Source organism: Papilio machaon, chromosome Z, assembly GCF_912999745.1.
Source record: "Papilio machaon chromosome Z, ilPapMach1.1, whole genome shotgun sequence".
NCBI classification, from domain to species: Eukaryota; Metazoa; Arthropoda; class Insecta; order Lepidoptera; family Papilionidae; genus Papilio; species Papilio machaon.
The window spans coordinates 8,156,324-8,170,621 of NC_060016.1; the positions used below are offsets into that span (position 1 = coordinate 8,156,324).

Below are 14,298 nucleotides of genomic sequence, written 5' to 3' on the forward strand. Positions count from 1 at the left end.
ATATTTATTTTTTATCTTCAACGAATTTATTTATTTGGTAAAACAATATTTCTCTCCTATATAAATAAAAGTTAATATTACTACGTTAACCCTCTGTACTTCAGTACCTTAGCCATTGTTCAAATTATAATGCATAACTAAAAAAACACATATATTATAGAAGAGTTTTATCCGAAAAAAAGTCAGTCTTTGTTTTATTGTTATGTGTAATTTGATTTGCTTGACCAGCCCTCACCACAGCTGCAACCTGATTCCATGGCAAAAGTTTGTTAATAAATTGCGAATCACGTATGTACATAAATTGACGATAAGGAAATCAAGCTTCGCAAGAACGCTAAAAGATAGACTAACAATGACTTTACAAGTAAATACAATACAATGTCGAATACATTTTCGGTAATGTAATCCTACGATAACTGAATTAAAATAATGATTAATTACAAAAAAAAAAATCTTTCGATTCAATAAAAAACATTATCGTTGACTAAAAACAAATTACACTACTTATTTTCTTTTTGGAAACGAATTTTAAAAGCATACTTTAAGTTTTTGTTTAAATAATGATGTAAGTTTTGTCTTACCACGTATGTAAATCCGGTTTTATACCCTCTAACATTAAACCACGTTGTAACCTTGAGAAAGCATCGATTATATCGTCCTGTAAGAGATTTACTAGATGTACACAAAAAACGTAATTTGCTATGCGGATGTCGTTACCAGAGTAACTATCAAATTATTTTTATGCATCAAGGCAATTAATCATTATCTCAGTAAAAACATTCGTACTACATATTATATATGTTGGAATGGAAAACAGTATCCTCTTCTCATATCCATGCTATGCCAATCAAAAATTACTGAACAATCTTCCTTAAGTTTTCATCAATGTACATCACTAGGTGATGTCCGTGACTTCTGGGTTTGGATGACTTCTTCAAACCATAATCTATCCTTGTTTCAAATTTAATTAAATGGATTTGATTGTGCTGCTCTGGATTTATCTAAAGATCTATTCATCCGAACGTTTCTGTTTGAAAAATGAGTAAAGAATGATTAAAGATTGAATATTTGAATTACCTGACATTTTGATGAATATAATGCGATACCATGCAGAGCTAGTTTTAGTTGGGTTGTTAAACTAAAGTGATAATATGCTAAATTCTCGAGTCTTAACAAAAAACTACGAAAAGGTTAGCTGTTGTATTCTGTAACAAATATGTGTTTAAGATCGAAAACATTTTAATGCGTTCATTACATGTAATATACCAATAAAAGTAAACTCGTTTCATCTCATTTCGTATCAACGTATTAATGAATTTTAAGAAATGTTTAAGGAAAAAAGCTTTGAATTTTAATATTGTTGTTAATCCCAAGATAATACGATTGGGTATCGTCCTCAGTCAGTCAATTAACTTTAATTTTGAGAGAGGTTGTTTGTCCAATTGATCTTCCTAGTATGTTACAATAATCACCTCATATTTTGACGTATTACTAATACATAAATCTTTAAAAAAAAGAACAATATCGCTATGCGCTACTACGAGTTTATCATCTAATTTACATCAGTGGTTTTCAACCTGTTGGTGGCGAGCTTGTTACAAATCTATAAGGGAGTCGCAAAGCGAACCTCAGTTTGATAAATAAATCGTGATAAGATTTTTTAACAAGGCTTGCTTTAGATTAAAGGGTGACGTTTCTTCTTTAAAGTGTCGCTTATTAATTTTAGATATTAAGCGGTTCTTATCATGAAAAGGTTGAGAACCACTGATTTACAATGCTATTTTCAAAATCACTGTTATCTTGTAAAACTACAAATGCCTTTACATTAGCTGTGCGTATTGCTGGGCGTGTTTGCGATGCTGTGCGTTATAACGCCTCGCTGACGTGTCCGGTTTGATTGTAGCTACGGAGGGCTGGCCTGCCACTCGCCCGGACCCCGCTCCATTCCCGCGGGGACTCTTTGCCGATACTCCGCTAAAGACAATCACGTAGTACGTATAACATATATATTTTATTGAAATCTATTTTTTAATTATCTGGTTTTTTGTTATGAAAAAAATGTTAGATTTTTTTTAATATTACCCAAATGTGAACATATATTTTTTTTAATTTATTTTAGTGATTAAGTGTAATTTAACGAATAGTGAATATTTAAACGTGATAATACAAAATAAATTATTGACACAGTGACGTAGCAAGCGCGCCTTGCGCGTGATCAGTTTTCATGCCTAGTAAGGAAATGTCAATCGCAAACTTTTTTATATCAACTTCGAATAACTTTAATATATTAAATAGTTGTATGACCACTATCGACTTTTTATGATACCTCTATTATTAAATGGAACCGTGCAAGGACATGGTTACATTTGTTTGGTTTTTTGGTTAAATCACTTAAATAGTAAATAGTTTTTGGTTTTCATTAATTCGATCAGGATCTTAGCTGAAATAACATCATCATGAAAGATTACTAATGAATTTAGTTAAATTTATTTGTGTCTTTGATAATTTGTATAAACTTTTATATACTTAGTGTACATAAAACTATATATATATTCTTATAAATTTATAACTCTAAAAATATTTAACTAGATTAATTATTATAGAGATTGGTTCTACAAAGATTCTACTTTTATTGTAATTTTGAATTTGACGTTATGTTTCAAGTCAACACAATCCTGTTTCACGATGTTACGTTGAATTCGATTAATTAAAGGAAATATTTTACTGCTGATTAAAACGATTAGGATGAAAAGATGGTACTTAAATATTAAGTTCAAGTAACAGTACCAATGTAAGATTTAATGATACCGCTTTTTATGCACTTTGAATTCTAAATAAAATTAATATAAAAAGTACAAACTGAATAAGTAATTTAACTTTATGGAAAATAAATAAATAAATTTTCTAGTATGTAAATAATGACAAGACAATCTAATAACTATCGTAATTTCTTAGGTTATTGCACATAAACCTATCTTGATACACGAACCAATGCTTATTAATAGTATAAATGCAAAATTTTGGGTGGATATGTGAATGTTTGATAGCAGATAACTTCAAAACGGCTAAACGGATCTGGATGAAGTTAGGCTCAGAGCTAGATTATGCTGTCTAGAATAAAACATGGGTTAAGTATCTTTCCGCGCGAATGAATTCGCAGGCAAAAAACAGTACTATATCTTTGATATTGTATTGTCTGGACTATACACACTGATAACAATCACTGTTTAATTTAGCCTGGGAAAAATCAATATTGTATTGTGCAAAGCAAACATCTTGCAGTACCAAATTAAATAGGAGTTCTGAAATGACATTACAATAGCAATTACGTGAATGATTTCAACACTTACAACTACAGTTTCGGTTTATATAATGACTAGCTGTCGCCCGCGACTCCGTCCGCGCGGAATTATAAAAAAAAACATTAAAAATAGCCTATGTGTTCTTCCAGACTATGATCTAAATTTATGGCAAATTTCATCGAGATCCGTTGAGATGTAATATATACAGATACCTTCAAACAAACATCCATCCATCCAAATATTCGGATTTATAATATTAGTAAGTATATTTCTAATATCCATAATCAAAACAATTGAAATTAAAAGTTTAATTTATATGTCTATGGTAAAAATGTTATAACAACGAACAACGGAATATGTGTTTTATTTAATTTAACGCCTGTAACATAATGGCGGTATCGGAACCGATGCGAAGTCGGTATGGATTTTGCTTACATAGCGAAACCGTATTTACAACTGCATTTCGTTTTCGCTTCGGTTTTGTGTCTCAGTGTGTATATTCCGCTTCGGTTCTGGTACCCATTTGCGGTTATGTACTACAGGTGTACAATACGAGGTCACGCTTTCTCTGGCGACAGCAACCTTGCGACAATACGGTTTTTACGCTTCATTTCACACAAACTCCAACAACTAATTGCGATTACATACAAGTCTTTTTTAATACCCGAAATTAACAATTCTGTTTTAAATTCCTGGTAGGTTGTTTATGTAATATTAAGATGTTAAACAATTTTAAGCAGCCAACAGCTTCGCTAATATTAAGTAACATGATCTACTAATCAACATTATCATGTCCAGGAAAAGGTCGCCCATTGCTCAGTTACCGAAGTTTAGATTGCTTTACCAAAAAAATGTTGAGAAAACCAATAATTATACTATACTTGAAACAAAAATAAGCATTATAAAAATATAGCAATAAACTTATTTAACTTCATTCATAGTTTTTCTTATATTAGTCGATTTCCACAATATTAATTTAATAACTGGCAGGCCGCGTTTAATTACATTGTTGGCGCTGAAGCGATTTTAAGAATCGAAACAGGAAAATATTTAACACATTCCTCGCACCCGCAGGTTATTTAAAAACATACCACTCTTGCAACGAGCCGTGCAAAGTGCCTTTGTTCTGAAAAAAAAATATTTAATGACTGTTTTAAAATTACCAGAACATTCCTTAATTAATTAATATATTTAATTGTTGCCGAATACAAAACAACATTGTATTATTTCAACTTAAAAGATAGGATACGTTTTATTATAAACAAGAGTAAACAATTACTATGGAGATAGATCACTTAAGAAACGTTTAAAGCAACATAATAACATAATAACAGAATTATAAAATGTCAAATAATATGTCACAATATCTGTCAATCTTACTAATATTATAAATGCGAACGTTTGGATGGATGGATGGATGTTTGTTTGAAGGTATTTCGGGAATGGCTCAAAAGTTCTCGATGAAATTTGACATAGACGTAGAGCATAGTTTAGAAGTACAAATAGGCTACAAATAGGCTACTAATAAAGTTTTTTAATTCCGCGCGGAAGGATTCGCGGTCTTCAGCTAGTAGTATAAATATAGTAGGTATTCTTATTTAATACAATAATTTCTTGATCCCACAGACAAACATCTGTTGTCGTTTTTTTGGACGAAATGATTATAAGATTTTTTATAATAATTAAATAAGTGACAGTTGTTATTTTAAATAAAATTAGATATAAGAACAATTAATGAATCCGGAGCCGTCAATTCATTGTTGTAATATTATGTTTGTAGCAACATAAAAGACGACCATAATCACAAATAGTGGTAACTGACGTACGTAAATGTTAACAACCAAAAGAATAACTCGGACTTTTGTTTTATAAATATAACTATTATTATCATTTGTAGGTCAGATTGTCACGAGTCTTGTTTTATATTATGCATGTAACTATACTACGAGCATATTTAACATTTTTTGCTAGGTTGTTACACAGTTTTTTTTTTTTAATTTTGTTCCTTATTTAAATATACGCTTACCTGATACGATCTCAATGATATCATTTCTGTTATGGTTTTTATTACGTCATATTTCGATGGTATTTTACAAACAACAACAACCTTTTAATATGTACTTTATATAAATATATACTCGTAGTACAATGTAAATGATATTTAAGGCTCCTCAAACCTTTGTAACAATCAGGATTGGTCCCGATTCGTTAAATTTTGACACCCGTTAGATCTATTCGTTTTCATTAGATATTTACATATTGTATTGTATTGTTTTGTTTAAATATACTTCTAAAAGATGTTCATAAACATAATCTGAACTTCTCTTCTAGTTATCCTGTTATTGTCACGCCATAATTAGACTATAATTATTAAATATTGTTTAAAAAAACATAACCACTTAATGCAGAAAAACGAAAGTTGTTAATACTAAAAATGGTAAATAAAATAGGACTAGAAAAAATAAGGAACGATTACCAAATTTGTCAGTAATTCGTTCTCAGTTACATTTCACTGCCTCATTAGTCTGTGACGTACTTAATAGCTTACATGCGTAAGTAAATCAAGTGAGGCCTTTACGATAGCGTATCAACTAGTTATCCTCGACAATCTTTGAATATGTAATTCTCTTTTGTTTTGCCTTTTTGACGTGCGTTAGATCTTTCACTTGTTGCCCTTTGTCCTTTTCCAGTACAACAAATGTTTGAACTTTTTATATGCTTAAGTTATGATCGATATACAATGTAACAAAAACATGTCTAAAATTTTTTTTTAATTAATACCCAGTTTACATTATTCCAGTCCAACGATCGACATATGATAAATGTAAACTCACACTAGAACTCACACAGTGCAGTTGCATTGTACAGTGCATTTGGGTTTTGATTTTTCCAGTTGTGATCCAACTTTGAATTCTGTCACTGGATTGGAATAATGTAAACTGGACGGTTTATCCTAAATTCCAATCTTATATTGTTGGCTACATTGATAGGTGTAGTTGGACATTTAACATTAATGAGCAGAATATTTACATTTCTAAAATAAATGGAGCATATAAAATTATGACATGAATAATATTAATTTGAAGAAGTAAGTTGGCCAAGTCGACTGGTAAGTGTCTTGGTAACTGACTAATTTATAAATATGTTATATGTTTTACGTTCACTCGATCGTATTCTTTGGTTATATAAATTGAAATCGATTTAGACGTTTCCGCATTATTGTACGAGTATAGTCAGTTTAAAATAAGTAAATATTGTAATACTCAAGAAATACTAATATCGCAGTGATTACATAATGCGTAGGTATTGAAGTAAAATGAAACAGTTTTTCTGGCTATCGAAAAAGTAGTTTTTGTATTATATTTCATTTAAGTTTCCCGATAAATACGTATACGTATTTTATATTTAACATTTACTCGTAGTATTTACTGTAAATGTAAAGAATAGAAAGCGACTTACTTCTTTATTGGCACATTTTGATAACATTTAAAGTGCAGTTTATGTATTGATATCAGTTGCCGGGTGACAAAAAAACTTTGCTATCACATAAAGGTTTCAAAAAACGATCAACGTGTTATATTACACGTGTTTTTTTTCATTAAGCATTTAAATTTAAACTGTTTCGAAATTCGACGGAGAAGAGAATTTGCCTTTTAAATTACTAAATAGAGTGGCAGAGACACACAACTATGACCTTGACCTCCCACAAAAATGACTCCATTTTCCTTCATACCATAGCATGAGGTTTGGGCAGGTTCGTCTCGACTTCGCATATTCGCATATACAGCGGTATTGGGGACGAACGAATAGCCATCGGCTACTTAGGCATTCTTACGATCAGTTGGCCAAGTCAATGGTATCTTTTTGATTTTAATTCTACCAAGACATTGATAACGGAAATTTTTACTTATCCATTCATTTTAAGAGAATAAGGGGAATAGAATGCCTTTGGACCTTTGGAAATGCATCGTAAATCGAATACTGGCAACCAGTATTCGCTTGATTTAAAATGCGATGTCTTCTTCAATAAACAACTCAAATCTCATCACATTCGCTATTTTGACATAGCCTTTTTGATTGAAAATTAGTGGGCCTGCCATATTTTTGTCGTAATCGTAGGAAGTTTTCAGTTTTCGGTCTAACTAAAAAAATTTGATTGTTTGCAACAAAGATAGTGAATGACTTACTTAGTGTTTTGTGAAATTTGTGACTTATCTAGTATACGAGTAGATAAAAATTGTTGGTAAATTCCCTAACTGTAGTTATTTTTAATTTTATTTCACTTACATATTATATTGACGTAAATTTATTTTATTTATAAATGCCAACTAGGCAATGGTTAAAATCAATTTAAACCCACTGAATATTAAAATATATGTAAAATAAATTAAATATCTAATATCGTGATAAATCATTTTATAATTTTATAGTAAAATCGAATATAAAATTAGTTTAATTTGTAATATTTAAACAATTTTTAACAGCAAAACGAACACTATGACGAGAAGTAAAACTTTTAAGACATTAAATTGTAGTCTATATTAAGTATACTTAAGAAATTCTGTAAATGAAGATTTTATCTTCTCTACGTATCACTGATCATTGGTTTTCATTTTATTGATAAAACTTTGAAGTCAACAGAAGACTAGTCTATTAAATATTTAAAGTTATCGTTATTGAACAATTCCAAATAAAGTAAAAATTAATACTGTTAAAGTTATTTGAATAACATTGATCAAGGTTTCTTTGTTATATTTTAAATATTGTGAAGAAACTTTATTTTATATAAATACAACATTTTTAACCTTCAATATTAATTGTTATTAGGAAATAATCTTTTAACTACGAATTCCAATAAACGACAATGAACAAAATTAGCTTCATTTCCTGGAAAAACTATTGATAATTTCGGATTTATTGACAACTAGCTGTCGACTGCTAATCCGTCCGCCCAGTATTGAAAAAAAAAAAAACTTAATTAGTAGCCTATGTGTATAATTTTCATCGAGATCCGTTGAGCTGTTTTGGAGATACCTTGTAACATCCAAATATTCGCATTTGGAATATTAGTAAGATAAAATTCACCGCGGTTTTACTTGATGCGTAATTTGTTTAATTCTAAATATATATGATTAATGATGTGGATTACACTTTCCTTAATTATTGTGCTGTCAAATTCCAAAATATATGTAGTAATATTTTAATTAACGGTTCCATAAATATAGTTATATTACATTACGACCAACAATATCCTGTATCTCTACAATAAATTAAAATAGAATTTCTATATGTTATGTCGAAGAAACAATTTATATTTCGTGAAATAGACGTACCTACTTGCGTTGTTTGCGAAAAAACGTTTTTTTTTTTAATTTTTGTCTATCTGTTCGCAATTCCGTTGGTTCCTATGACATCTTAAGAACAATTGAAATAGACAACTGAACGTAGATGGAATAGAAAATATGTCTTCCATTTTGCGTGGTGGTGACACATCTCTAGCGACTCTTACACATTCATACATCTTATTAACGAAGTCGAATAATAAATCATAAATAATTCTGGAGGCTTGTGCACTAATAGTTACCTTCGCAAGGCTGGCTGCATACCATAAAGTGCCGCAACGTCTATTGAAAGGAGACCCTACGACCTCTTAGCCTTTACACGTATAGTACAAGGTGTAGTAACTGGATGCTTCGACACTAACATCATCTTTATAATAAATTCTTTGTATAATCTATACAATTAATAAAATTAAAATGTATGTATGTAATATCAGAGGAAAATGTTTTAATTACCTTTCTTAATAATTCGGCAGTTAAATGCAAAAACATCACGTTTTATTCGTATTTCCTGATATTCTTTTATTTTCATTGTTTTTTTGACGAAATTTATAAACTTTACAATGATATTGTACATTTTTAACATTTAAAGGTAACACATATTATGTATGTCAAATTAATTAATTTACTTTTTTAATTTAAGCTATACGTTAAAAAAATACTTCTTTTGTATCTGTGGTTTACTTATAGATAATAATAAAACACATTCTGATGACCTTTGTAACATCTCAGTCGCGCATTCAGACATTTTACAAGTCGTCTAAAACCAGTTTGCATACGCATTTAGTTGAACCCAACCAATTTAATTGTCTGTTATGCATAACTCCAAAACCATACGCATGATTTGAAATTATAGACAAACAAGCTGTCGCCTTCGACTCCGTCCGCGCGGAATTAAAAAAAACGTAATAATATTCTATATGTTCTTCCAGACCAATTTCTACATTTGTGACAAATTTCATCAAGTTCCATTGAGCCGTTCCGGAGATACCTTCAAACAAACATCCATCCATCCATCTAAACATTCGCATTTATAATATTAGTATGATTAACTAAAACCATAACCCAGCTGTAAATGTTTTTTTTTTTTAGATAAATGCTTATTTTACATTATGTATAATATTACTACATATGTATACTAAAGTTTTAGTAAATGTTATTTTTTTAAAACTATTTACGTGTCAAGATTATTGACATTAGGAAGTCACAGCAAGCTTTTTATATTTTTTTTTTAGACATGACGTTTCTAATTGTTATATATGAATAAGTCTTTTAACACATTAAGTTGTGCGAACGCTTTACGTGGTGTTCAACACTATATGGCTTATAGCCAATGCATGCGGTTGATTATCGGCCACAGATTATCACGACTGTAGGAACTGACAGGCGCTGTCAATTCCACTTGACAAGACAAAACGCTTGATTGGTTACTAACGTGGTATAGGAAGTCAATGACCTTTCACATACAATAGAATTTTTTATGTTGTAGATGATGGGTATAAATCGTATTAACATTTGTGTAAAGGCTTAAAACTGTATGAAAGAATTAATATAAACTACGACTTAATTCAAAACATTCACACAGAAACATGTCATAACAGCTATTAAGAACATATTTGTTCTTGAATGTTTCTTGTATGTAAATCCACGGATAGACATTTCCAATGAAGCTACAAATCTCATTGTAAATTATCATAAAAGATGTGATTGCACATTAATCACCTAAAATATATTTTTTAATGTCTTAACGGAAAATATGACGACAGCGTGCAGTTAAATAATATTTAATCATATTGCAAATGGTAATTCACCTGACAAAAAAAAAATCAAAAATAAATTAATATTTCTTAGAATCAGTTAGATAAAGGACGCGACCGTTACTTATCTTACATATATACTTTAATCTTATCGACGGATATTAATAAGGAAGAACATAAACAATTATTTTTCATACATAGATAATAGTTTTTTTTTTATTTATTCTTTATTGGAAAGAGAATCCTTTACACAAACCTGTTTCAAATTTAAAAAAAATGTAAGATGTAATAGTGGCTTTTAAAATGGCATATAACATTTCAAAATAGTCACAAAATATTGTACAGAATCAGAAAAATATAGAAGGAAAAATGTTCAGTCCGAATTGTATTTATATTGATCTGAATATGGCATAAGATGTTGACCAATGCTAGTTTTATTGCATTTATCAACTCCAAGTGAAATGTGATTGGACGGCGTTCGATCTAATATATTCACAGGCCATTGATAGTATTTCTAAATAAAGTAGAGTCCAATATTACTCAATATAGAACTTGGTTGTTCTTAAATGCGTTGGAAATCGCCAAGCCACGTCTGGAATTCGCTTTAAAATAAAGCACTTACGTCGCATTGTCGAAGGTCAACGTGCAATAGTTGCATTTAATTTTCAACACAAATGCAGTAAGTAGTGCTCGACGCATAATTATTTGTGATTCGAGACATTGGCCGGAGGCGCGGCGCTGTAATGATAAAAACAAAATGAGTAAGCCGCGGTAAACGACAGGTTTACAGTGGCCACAGACGTCATGAATTTTCATTTAAGGTTAACATTAGTATGATGTCAATGTGTAATATGTGACGTAGACATAATGATACCTTGAATTTAATCACAATACGTACAGTGCGTGAATATAATTGTGAGAACCATTTGTTATTATATTACAGGGGGCCTAGTATGATTATTTGTGACGATCATATTCGTCTCATCATCGCTAATTATGTTAAAATTAGTATAAGATTTTTTTGTGTATTTTGTAAGCCCGATAGGGGCTCTAATACATCACGTAACTTCGCATCACTTCGTTATCAAAATATAATATTCTTTGCTTTCTGTTTTTTATAAAACATCTTACTTGAAATTTTACTCATCCTACTAATATTATAAATGCGAATGTTTAGATGGATGGATGGATAGATGTTTGTTTGACGGTATCTACAAAATGGCTTCATGGATCTCGTTGAAATTTGGCATAGATGTAGAACATAGTCTGGAAGAAACATAGGCTACTTAATAAGTTTTTTTTAATTCCGCGCGGACGGAGTCGCGGGTGACAGCTAGTATATAATAAATACTAGTCAAGAGTTCTAATACTTATTACGATATTAATAGCACATTTTATTATAAAACTGTTTTTACAAGAATATTGTAATGCGGCTAAATAACGAAGGTTGACGTAATTAGAACGTGTTACGAATTATCAGTGTTTTTTTGCTTTCTGTAATTTACATGTAAATATTACATCTTTAAATATTTATTTAGGGTAGACAGGAAATACCGATCTAGAAATAAATATCACTGATACGTTCCTATGTTAACGTTTAAAAATTAACTTGGATTTTAAAATGGAACTTGGAATGTAAAAAATTATTACTACGTATTAGTCATATACACAGATATTTTAACATTTAGCAATGAAACGTACTTTTAATATACTTTACGAATAAACTCTGTCACAAGAGTTTGTCAAAGTTAAGACATCAACCACCGACAAACAAGTTTTAAAGCGGACCATTCAGATTAAGATAAAAAAATATAAATGTTTATTAAAATATATTTGATTAATGTAACAGAAGTATTACGATATAATATTTTACTTACTAATCCACACATACAAATATGAATTTAATATAATAACTTTGCCCGCGACTTAAAAATAGGCTATGTCACTCAGTGGCTCAGATAATGTGGCTTTCTAACGGCAAAACAAAATATGTATTAGTAAATATAAAGATCGTTTATCGTCATTGGCGAAAAATTTAATATGAAAAAAATGTATAATATTAAATAAAACCTTTATTTTATTATATAAAAGGTATAAAACCTGCATAATAAATTTCTATTCTTACTGCGACGGTTTGACGTACGTTTAAAATATGTACGTTTCTCGAATAAATTTACATCACACGATAGGCCGAAAGGAAAATCCGTTCTTAAAGTGAATTGTACAACGCAGAGCTAAAACCCTTACTAATATTGGTATTGTTAGGTCAACGTTGCAGCATTGCAATTCACATTGCGTACTCGTTTTAAAAGGGAAAATTCAACGTCAACCCTAGAGATCACGACATGATAAAAATTCAAGACAATGCAAACTATTTTCGCGTATCGTCTGGTCATTAATGTTGGATTAGTATCTAATTTGAATTGCAGTAGCTTTGTGAACATATACCTGGATAGTTCGAAGCAATTCGCACATGGAATATAATCGTTTATTCATAATCAAAATTACTTAGTCGGGGGCTTAATTATATGACGTAGGTGCACTTCTGACATATTGACATTTGGTCTTAAAAACCTAAGTATCAAATATGTTCAATGGTATTCGTATAAATAAATAAAAGCATGTAAAATGCCAAAAAATGGAAAACTATTAGTACAAATTTAACAACTGAAATTTAACTCTTTTACCACTTCTTATTTTAACAACTAACATTTTTTTAGAGTTCATGCTAATTAAGAAATTCACAAAAAATCTAGTACTGTGTAAACAGTCATTGAGATAATTTAAAATGATGTTACGATGGCCCTCAAATGCAATAAGCAAAGGCTTTACGAAGCACTTAACATCGAGCTTTTGAATTGAGAGACGAGACGGCATCAATTGCATTAATTACTATCGATTTTAATGTCGCAGTAAGAATAGATACTTTTTGCTGCCATCATCTTATTTACGCACTAATAAGTGCTGAAAAGACCCATAAATTAATTAACACGAATTCTTTAATACAACAATATTAATATATTAATCATGTACAACTATATTAATCATGCAATAAATGTAGATTAATTGCAACTTACTAAACACAAAACAAAATAAAATACCTGACTTTAGAAATTTTCTACATTAGTTATTGATAAATATTCACTTAACAACATTTGCCAAAACTTTCACTTAGAAGCTTTTTTTTAGTAAACAAAGAGTTTTTACCGTCACGAATTGCATTTGTTTTTACAAAATGACTTTCAGTGTATTCGCATATAAATGTATATACATACATAATTAATTCCCTAACACGTATTGATTTGATCAATTGAAGATTTGCGTAAAACCGATTCCAATGTTATATCAAGTTTATAAAACAACGTGCAAAAACCATCGACGCTTGCAAGTAACTTAATCTTCTAAGAATATCTCGACGGCGCTCTAGTCTTGATGGAAACAAGAAAAACAAGTAGTCGACTCGTTGAATGGCCGTTTATAAAAAGTTCGCTAAAGAAAGTAAACGACGTATAAATAGATTTATAGTAACTTTGCTAAGTAAAATTATGATTAGTTAAAAACAAACTAGTATTTTATGACGAACATCACGTCTATGAATACCTTGGTATTCACGCTGCTCGTTGGCCCCCTTCTATTATAAAAAAAAATGAATTACGACAACGTAGTTAAAAAAAATTTATTGCAATTTCAAATCTGTGTACACAATATTATCTAATAAATTAAATTTTAAGCCGTAGTTCAATAACGTTTTGTAATATGCACACTGTAAGTGTAACTAAAATTTTAGGCCAAAACCAAACTTAATACATCATAATTAAACTTGTCTAAATCGTTATTAAAGTCATTTTTTTTTACAAGAATAGATATATTTTAATCATACAAATTTATCTTTTGCAATTC

At 30.0% G+C, this 14,298-nt stretch overlaps 1 protein-coding gene across 2 annotated transcripts in view; it reads left to right on the forward strand.

Annotated features, from left to right (window-relative positions):
* Positions 1-14,298, forward strand: part of LOC106717275 (UNC93-like protein) — a 67,336-nt gene that overhangs the window by 35,806 nt on the left and 17,232 nt on the right. The window contains exon 2 of one of the 2 annotated variants that reach the window (XM_014511080.2): positions 1,904-1,991. The exons of the other annotated variant lie outside the window; for it this stretch is intronic. The gene's annotated coding sequence lies outside the window, so the exon portion shown is untranslated. The remainder of the gene's footprint in view (positions 1-1,903; positions 1,992-14,298) is intronic. 2 annotated transcript variants of the gene reach the window in all.